At 44.3% G+C, this 9741-nt stretch overlaps 1 non-coding gene across 1 annotated transcript; it reads left to right on the top strand.

Moving 5' to 3' along the window:
* The first annotated feature begins 525 nt into the window (after positions 1-525).
* On the top strand, positions 526-663 carry LOC119927737. Its single transcript, XR_005450713.1, has one exon. It is a non-coding gene; the product is annotated as a small nucleolar RNA SNORA7 (small nucleolar RNA).
* Positions 664-9741: the final 9078 nt, after the last annotated feature.

The raw sequence follows: 9741 nt of genomic DNA, 5'->3' as shown, positions 1-9741 counted from the left end.
CTCCCCCTCCTCCCCCTCCCCATCCCCCCCGCTTTACCTCCTTTTCCTCCCCACAGCACCTGTATATATACATATGTATGTATATATATATATATATATATATGTTTGTACATATTTATTACTCTATTTTACTTGTACATATTTATCCTATTTATTTTATTTTGTTAATATGTTTTGTTTTGTGGTCTGTCTCCCCCTTCTAGACCGTGAGCCCGCTGTTGGGTAGGGACCGTTTCTATATGTTGCCAACTTGTACTTCCCAAGCACTTAGTACAGTGCTCTGCACACAGTAAGCCCTCAATAAATACAATTGAATGAATGAATGAAAGGATTTCACCAGATTAACATTTCGTAATTCAAAATGCACCAATCTGTTGTGGGATCAATGGGTAGACACAAGGTAATCAGATTGGGCAGAGTCCCTGTCCCAAAAGGTACTCACAATATAGTAGTAGTAGCAGTAATAATAAAATAATAATAATAATAATAATAATAAAGTATTTACTATATGCTAGGCTCTGTACTCTCCTCTCAGGGTCGCACCTTGAGAGTTTCCAGTACTCTACCAGTCTTGACTATGGGAGGGAGAGTCAAGCAGAGGTATAGCCATTCCATTCCTAGCTTGGCCAGTGGCTAGCGAGTGGAAGGCAATCTGCTACGAGTCAAAACTCACCAGTGCTGGGCATCAAAACTCACCAGTGCTGGGCATCAGTAGCATGGGAGAGAGTTGAGTTTACTGTACAGAAGGAGGTAATGGTAAACCACTTCCTTATTTTTACCAAGAAAACTATCTGGATACAGTACCAGAACGATTGCAGATGGAGGTGGGACATTCTGGGACTGATGCGTCCATGGTGTTGCTATGGGTTGGAGATGACTTGACAGCAAAAGACAAGACAAAGGCACTATCCTAAGTGCGGGGATAGATACATACCAATAGACCCTGTCCCACATGGGAGAGGGAGAGAAAGCAGGTACAGATGAAGAAACTGCGGCACAGATAAGTTAAGTAACTTGCTTAAGGTCACACAGAAGCAAGTAGCAGAGCCAGGATCAGAATGCAGGCCTCCCAACTCCCAGGCCCATGCTCTTTCCTCTATTCCATGCTGTTTCTCCTTACTTCTGAGGTAGGGAGAACATGTATCTTTTCCCCATTTTACAGATGAGGAAAGAGAAGTCCAAGAGGTGAAGTGACATGCCCAAGGTCGTAGATGAAGTCAGCGGCAGAGCAAGGACTACAACCTGACCACTGAGTCCCAGTCACTTGCTCTTTCCACTAGACCATGCAGACTTTCCTTCTGCCAGAGATCTGACCAAGCCATTTTTGAAAGGGTGGATCCCTTCCACAGGCAGAAGACAGCTCACTGTGGGCAGGAAATATGTCTACTGACTCTACTGGTAGACAGACTAGACTGTGAGCTCACTGTGGGCAGGAAATACCACTGTTGTTGTATTGTGCTTTCCCAAGCACTTAGTATGGTGCTCAGCACACAGTGTTTAACGAACATGACTGAATGTTTTATCATGCTCTCCAAAGTGCTTAATACAGTGATCTGTACATAGTAAGCGCTCAAAAAATACAATTAATTGATTGCCTGATTGGTTGGAATGAGAAAACTTCGGCTTTTAGGACCACAACCTTCAAGGGGCAGAAGCGGGGATTCGGATGGGAACCTCCAAGAGGGAGCCTATAGAGAAAATGAAAGAACTATTCTGTTCCCTGAAACCAAATCAGGAAGTGTTTCTTTGGTGAGTAGTCCCCCTCTAGACAGTAAGCGCCTTTGAGGTCAGGGATCATATCTGCCAAATCTATTTCACTGTACTCTCCCAAGCGTTTAGTTCAGTACTCTGCACACTAGACTATAAGCTTGCTGTGGGCAGGGAATGTGCTTACCAACTCTGCTATACTGTACTCTCCCAAGCATTTAGTACAGTGCTCTGCATACAGTAAGTGCTTAATAAATACCATTCATTGATTCCCTGATTGACTGTCATCAATTTACATAGAAATCAGAGTGAGAGACCCTCTACTTTCCAACAGCAAATGCAGATTGCTTCATATTCAAAATTCAGTCTTGGATAAATCCTGCATTTTGATTCCTTTGTCCTTGGGTAAGACGATGACGGACGGGGTTTTCTGCCTGCTGAAGCTGGCTATTGTTTTTACAGAGAATTCCAAACAAGAAGTTGGGTATGATGGTAGAGTGGGTGTTTGTGACAACCAGCTGACAAGGGAAATCATTTTGTACACTCTGAAATGGCAATGTTTTCTATCAGTTCTAGCCAGACAGCTGATCCAAAGCATTCCTTCCAAGGTTTTCCTAATCATTTAAATATCTGAAAAGGAGGTAGAAATATCACGCTTAGATTCCTGAAACAATTAGTCAGTAAATCAGTCATGTTGAATGCTTACTGTGGGCAGAGCACTGTACTCAGCTCTTGGGAGAGTACCATACAACAATAAACGGACACATTCCCTGCCCACAATGAGCTGACAGTCTAGAGAGGGAGACAGTCATTAATATAAATAAATAAAATTACACATTCATTCATTCAATCATATTTATTGAGCACTTACTGTGTGCAGAGCACTGTGTTAAGCATTTGGGAAATACACATATGTACATAAGTGCTGTGGGGCTGGGATGAGGGATGAATAAAGAGAGCAAGTCAGGGCAATGCAGAAGGGAATGGAAGCATGGCTCAGTGGAAAGAGCCCGGGCTTTGAAGTCAGAGGTCATAGGTTCAAATCCCTGTTCCGCCAACTGTAAGCTGTGTGACTTTGGGCAAGTCACTTAACTTCTCTGTGCCTGAGTTACCTCATCTGTAAAATGGGGATTAAAACTGTGGGACAACCTGATCACCTTGTAACCTCCCCAGCGCTTAGAACAGTGCTTTGCACATAGTAAGCACTTAACAAATACCATCATTATTATTAAAAGAGGACTTATGTAGGGAAGGCTCTTGGAGGAGATGTGCCTTTAATAAGGCTTTGAAGGTGGGGAGAGTAATTGTCAGATATGAAAAGTGAAGGCATTCTAGGCCAGAGCCAGGACGTGAGTGAGAAGTTGGTGGAAATATAGACGAGATTGAGGTAAAGTGAGAAGGTTGGCATTAGAGGATCAAAGTGTTCTGGATGGTATGTAGTAGGAGAGTAAAGAGGTGAGGTAGGAGGGGGCAAGGTGATCGAGTACTTTAAAGCCAGTGGTGAGGAGTTTCTGTATGATGCGAAGGTCAATGGGCAACCACTGGAGGTTCTTGAGGAGTGGGGAAACATGGCCTGAACATTTCTGTAGAAAAATGACCCAGGCAGCAGAGTGAAGCATGGACTGGAGTGGGAAGAGACGGGAGGCAGGGAGGTCGGTAAGGAGGCTAGTAAAGTAATCAAAGTGGGATAGGATAAGTGCTTGGATTAACATGATATCAGTTTGAATGGCAAGGAAAGGGCAGATTTTAGTGATGTTGTGAAGGTCGAACTACTGTGCTAGAACTTCGGTCCATATTGTCATCATCGTCGTCAACAGTGGTATTTATAGAGCGCTTACTATGTGCAGAGCATTTTACATTTCCTGCCCACACAGAGCTGACAGTCCACAGGGTGTATGTGGTAAGCGTGGGGTGGCTTAGAATATTAAGAGATGGAGAGAACATTTGTTCCCTTAATGTTTCTTTAACTTATATTGACACATCACCATGATATTTTACATTTTGGAGGGTAGCTGCTCATTTCTTAAAGGGATATTTTTATTTAAAGATTTATTTAAGTGCCCACTAGAATGCAAGTTCCTTGAGTGCAGGAATCTTGTCTCCTTCCTGTATTATACTCTCCCCAATGCTTAGTTCAGTGCCCTGCATAGTAGACCCTATAGATTGAAAGCACAGGGAATGTGTCTACCAACTTTGTTATGTAGTAATTATGTACAAGTGTTTATGTAACAATAATAATTATATTTGTTAAGCGCTTACTGTGTGCCAAGCACTGTTCTACAGAGCTCTGCACACAGTAAGTGTTCAACAAATACCATTGATTGATTGTAGTTGAGCCCGTTGTTGGGTAGGGATTGTCTCTGTTGCCGAATTGTAGTTTCCAAGCGCTTAGTACAGTGCTCTGCACACAGTAAGCGCTCGGTAAATAAGACTGAATGAATTTACTTAGATGTCAGAAAATAAATAATCTGATTTTGTTGGCATTTCTTATAATTACCAGTAGATGGCACCACATCTGCTTTTCTACTTTGCATTTTCAAACTCCAGATAAAATCTCACATTCATGAGCTTGTTTATATGGAGGTGATGAGAGAACAAGCATTTCATTTTCTACGGGCCTTTTTGCTCCCAATCCACTGTGAACTCCTAGAACCTCTTTCTTTCTTGTCTATTCTTCCAAAACTCAACTCGGTGTTTCTAGAAACAAAGATACAAACACATACGTAAGGACCTGGGGAGGCGAGGATTGAAACAGGAGCCTACGAGGCCAAACACAGAGTCCTCGTCTCTGCAATTCCACTGATTTATTGAGCAAGTCACTTATTCCCAATTGGTACCCTGCTCTAGTTGACCTGCTATACCAATTTGGCAGGGCCCTTGTTTGAGGGAAAGCTGGAAAGAATACTGCTGTAGAAGAACAAAGAGTTATTATCTATTCTCAAGGACACTGCTAGGGTAGCCTCATTACCACACGGTCTTTACATCACGAAGGGGAAAATTAAAAATAGCTAGAGACACACCAGGACAAGGTCTAGTCATTTTATTCCCTCTCAGGAAGAAAGAGGGAGAAAGAGGAAGAATGAGAGATAGCTATTACATCCTCGCTTTGAATCCCTCAAAATTTAACCGATTCATCGACGAAAATACCCTGCTATATTCTTCAGAATTAAATGTCCCAGTTTTTCCTCTGAGAGGAGTTGGTGTCCTGATTTTTAGAACTGATTGAAATTAGACACAGATTCAATTTCCATCACAAAAGCAAAGATTTTAGAAATCAGGTTTAGGACTTCTGAGAGAGATAGCCCCCGCGGGCCTGAAAAAATTTGGCTCTTGGCTGTGCTTCTTGGACCAAATTTGAATCTGGTTTCCAATCAGGTCACAGCACACATAGACAATCCTTGTCCCGAGAAGGGAAAATCTTTTCTATCAGTTTTGATTGGGTGGCAGTGACTGTGCTAGTTAGACATCTTGGCAGCTTTCAGGACAACGAGCCTCACAATTTCAGGGAGAAGATTAAGAGCCCGTTTCGGATGCTCATGCGCTATTCTGGATTGGTCTGAATCCCGCTGGTCTCAGAAAGTTTCTCAAGGAGTAATCGCCCTTCCTCGGAGATCTATCTGCTGCTACTGAGCCTTGCCAGCACCAGTCAGGGGGTGTTGAATCTGCCTTGTGATGCAGATGATGCCTACTCAGAAGTACCTCTGATTTCTGCCCTCATATTGTCCCAGGGCAGGGCTTATAATAGGATTTACCCAAATTCCTCGGGGCCAGAGTCACGGCTGCTGATATAGGCCCGTGTGAGTCACTGTGGAGAGCTGATCTTCTGTGGCCTTTCCTTTTATTGGTCAGAGAGGGGCCTAGCTGATACCGTCAGGAACACCCAGGGGCATTGTCTTGAACTTTGAACTCCCCAATTGTCCAAGCATCGTGCGGTCCCTGCAAGCCCCATTTTCTACAACTGCAAAACTCATATGGCAGTGAGCTCCTCACTGCCCATGAATAATGCAGAGAACCCGACGCAAGCTTTTCTTTCCTACAGATTGGATTGTTGGTCTCTCTAGGGCTGTCTTGCTGTGGCGCCGGCTGTTCAGACGGTGCTAGGCCAGGCGCAGGAGGTAGATCCTTTGGGCTTTTTGGGACGTTGAGCCCTCTTTCTTAAATCTTCACATCGGCACCCTTTGTTGGTTTTGGAGCTCAATTACTCCCACACTGAGCTTCTTGCAATTGAGCAGAATGGGGAGAGGGAAAAATCCTCTGAAGAATCACCAAGTCACCTCTCCTCTAAACGACAATGTACAGAAATAGTGTTTTGAAGTCAATTTTATTTATGGTATTCGTTAAATGCTTACTATGTGCCAGGCACTTCACAAAGCTCCTTGGGGTAAATACAAGCTAATCAGGGTGGACAGAGTTCAGGTCCAACATTCATCCATTCATTTAATCATATTTATTGAGTGCTTAGTGTGTGCAGAGCTCTGTACTAAGCTCTTGGGAGAGTACATTACAACAATAAACAGTCACATTCCCTGTCCACACTGAGTTTACAGTCTAGAGGGGAAGAGGCAGACATCAACACAAATAAATAAAATAAAATTACAGATATGTACCTAAGTGCTGCGGGGCTGGGAGAGGGGAAGAGCACAGATTTTAGTGTTGTTGTGAAGGTTGAACCAAGAGGATTCAGAGATTGATTGAATATATGTGGGTCGAATGAGAAAGAGGAGTCAAGGATAGAGATAAGTTTATGGGCTTGTGAGACAGGAAGGATGGTGGTGCTGTCTACAGTGATGGGAATGTCAAGAGGAGGACAGAGTTTGGATAAGAAGATGAGGAGTTCTGTTTTGGACATGTTCAGTTTGAGGTGTTGGTGGGACATCCAAGTAGTGATGTCCTGAAGGCAGGAGGAAATGCAAGACTGCCGAGAAGGAGAGAGGTCCAGGCTGGAGATGTAGACTTGGGATCCATCCTCATAGAGATGGTAGTTGAAATCATGGGAACGAATAAGTTCTCCAAGGGAGTGGGAGTAGATGGAGAACGGAAGGGAACCCAGAACTGAGACTTGAGGACTCCCACAATTAGGGCGTGGGAGGCAGAGGAGGACTCCGCAAAGGAGACTGAGAATGAATGGCCAGAGAGATAAGAGAAGAACCAGGAGAGGAAAGAGTCAGTGAAGCCAAGGTTGGATAATGTTTCCAGAAAAAAGGGATAGTTCATAGTGTCGAAAGCAGCTAAGAGGTCGAGGAGGATTAGGATGGAGTAGAGGACATTGGATTTGTCAAGAAGGGGCTCACTGGTGACCTTTACATTGGTCTCACAGCTTTAATCCCCACTTTACAGATGAGGTAACTGAGGCATAGAGAAGTTAAGTGACTCGGCCCAAGTCACACAGCAGACAAGTGGCGGAGCCAGGATTGGAACCCACATCCTCTGACTCCCAAGCCTGTGCTCTATCCACTAGGCCATGCTGCTTTTCATTAATGAGAATGAATACTGTAATGAATACATTCTATTCATACATGGAACAATGGGTACAGATCATTTATATATCATCTTTTTGATCAATGATCAGTCAATAGATCAATCAGTGGTATTTATTGAGTGCTTACTGTGTGCCGAATACTGTACTAAGTGCTTGGGAGAGTAAAGTACAGCAGAGTGGGTGGACACGTTCCCTGCCCACAGTGAGTTTACAGTCTAGAGGAGGAGACAGACATTAACATAAATAAAAAAATTGACAAATACCTACATCAGTGCTGTGGGGCTGAGAGGGGGTGAACAATGAGGAAGCCAAGGTGTCACATTTTATTAATGTCTATGGGTTAACCAAGTACCTACCCTTATTCCTGCTATGTACAAGTAAACATACGCTTATTTTTGTGGCCTAGAGGAAAAAGCATGGATTTAGGAGACGGGGGTTCTAATCCTGACTCCATCTCTTGCTGGCTGTATGCCCTGTGGCAAGTCACTTAACTTCTCTGTGTCTCTGTTTCCTCATCCAGAAAATGGGGATTCAAATCATCATCATCATCAATCGTATTTATTGAGCGCATACTGTGCGCAGAGCACTGCATTAAGCGCTTGAGAAGTACAAGTTGGCAACATATAGAGACAGTCCCTACCCAACAGTGGGCTCACAGTCTAAAAGGGGGAGACAGAGAATAAAACCAAACATACTAACAAAATAAAATAAATAGAATAGATATGTACAAGTAAAATAAATAGAGTAATAAATATGTACAAACATATATACATATATACAGGTGCTGCGGGGAAGGGAAGGAGGTAAGATGGGGGGATGGAGAGGGGGACGAGGGGGAGAGGAAGGAAGGGGCTCAGTCTGGGAAGGCCTCCTGGAGGATGTGAGCTCTCAGTAGGGCCTTGAGCTCTCAGTAGGGCCTTGAAATCCTTTTCTCCCTCCCTCTTCTTAGACGGTGAGCCCCATGTGGAACAGGGACTATGTCTCATCTGACTATCCTGTATCTACTCCGATGCTTAGTACAGTGCTTGACACATAGTAAGTGCTTAACAAATGCCACAATTATCACTGATGCTTTGATACTGGGTACCTTTGGATTCCCAAGCGCTTAGTACAGTGCTCTGCACATAGTAAGTGCTCAATAAATACGATTGATGATGATGATGATTATCAATTTGCCCCTCCTACTTTACCACTCTGATCACCTACTACAGCCCAACTTCGCTCCTCTAGCTCCAGTTTACTCACTGTACCCCAATCTTGTCTATTTCATGTCCTCCCCCTAGCCTGAAAATTCCTCCACGTCCTCTATCTCAGACCACCGTTTCCCCCATCTTCAAAATCTCATTAAGGTCACATCTCCTCCAAGGGGCCTTCCCTGACTAAGCCCTCTTTTTCCTGACTCTCTCTCCCTTCTGTGTCTTCTATGCACACATGGTCTAGTGGCTAGAGCATAAGCCTGGGAGCCAGAAGGACCTAGGTTCTAATCCTGGCTCCACTTGTCTGCTGTGTGACCTTGGGCAAGACATTTCACTACTCTGTGCCTCAGTTCCCTCATCTGTAAAATGGGGATTCAGACTGTGAACCCTTTGTGGGACAGAGACTGTGTCCAACCTGATTATCTGGAATCTACCCTGGTGCTTAGAACAGTGCCTGGCATATAGTAAATGCCTAATAAATAGCACAATATTATAGAGAAGCAGTATGGCTTAGCAGATATAGCATGGGCCTGGGAATCAGAAGGACCTGAATTCTAATCCCAGCTCCACCACTTGTTCACTCTGTGGCCTTGGACAAGTCACTTCACTTCTCCAGGCCTCAGTTACCTCATCTGTAAAATGGGTAAAATTGAAACTGTGATCCCCATGTGGGCCAGGGACTGTGTCCAACCTGACTGGCACAAAGTAAGCACTTGACAAATACCACAGTTATTATCGTCATCATCATCTGTACCCTTTGGACATTTGCCATTCACTCCATCGTCAGCCCCAAGGCACTTGCATAGAAAACTCCTCACTCTCGGCTTCAAGGCTGTGCATCATCTCACCCCCTCATACATCACCTCCCTTCTTTCCTTCTACAGCCCAGCCCGCACCCTCCGCTGCTCACCTCCTCACTGTGCCTCGTTCTTGCCTGTCCTGCCGTCGATTCCTGGCCGATGTCCTCCCCCTGGCCTGGAATGCCCTCCCTGTGCACATCCGCCAAGCTAGCTCTCTTCCTCACCTCCTCCAGTAGGCCTTCCCAGACTGAGCCCCCTCCTTCCTCTCCCCCTCCTCCCCATCTCCCCGCCTTACCTCCTTCCCCTCCCCACAGCACCTGTATATATGCATATATGTATATATGTTTGTACATATTTATTACTCTATTTATTTGACTTGTACGTTTATTCTATTTATTTTATTTTGTTAATATGTTTTGTTTTGTTGTCTGTCTCCCACTTCTAGACTGTGAGCCCGCTGTTGGATAGGGACCATCTCTATACGTTGCCAGCTTGTACTTGCCAAGCACTTAGTATAGTGCTCTGCACACAGTAAGTGCTCAATAAATACGATTGAATG

The sequence above is a fragment of the Tachyglossus aculeatus genome, chromosome 4, assembly GCF_015852505.1.
Source record: "Tachyglossus aculeatus isolate mTacAcu1 chromosome 4, mTacAcu1.pri, whole genome shotgun sequence".
NCBI lineage: Eukaryota > Metazoa > Chordata > Mammalia > Monotremata > Tachyglossidae > Tachyglossus > Tachyglossus aculeatus.
Note: the sequence above shows the minus strand (reverse complement) of the source record. Positions and strands in the feature narration are given on the sequence as shown.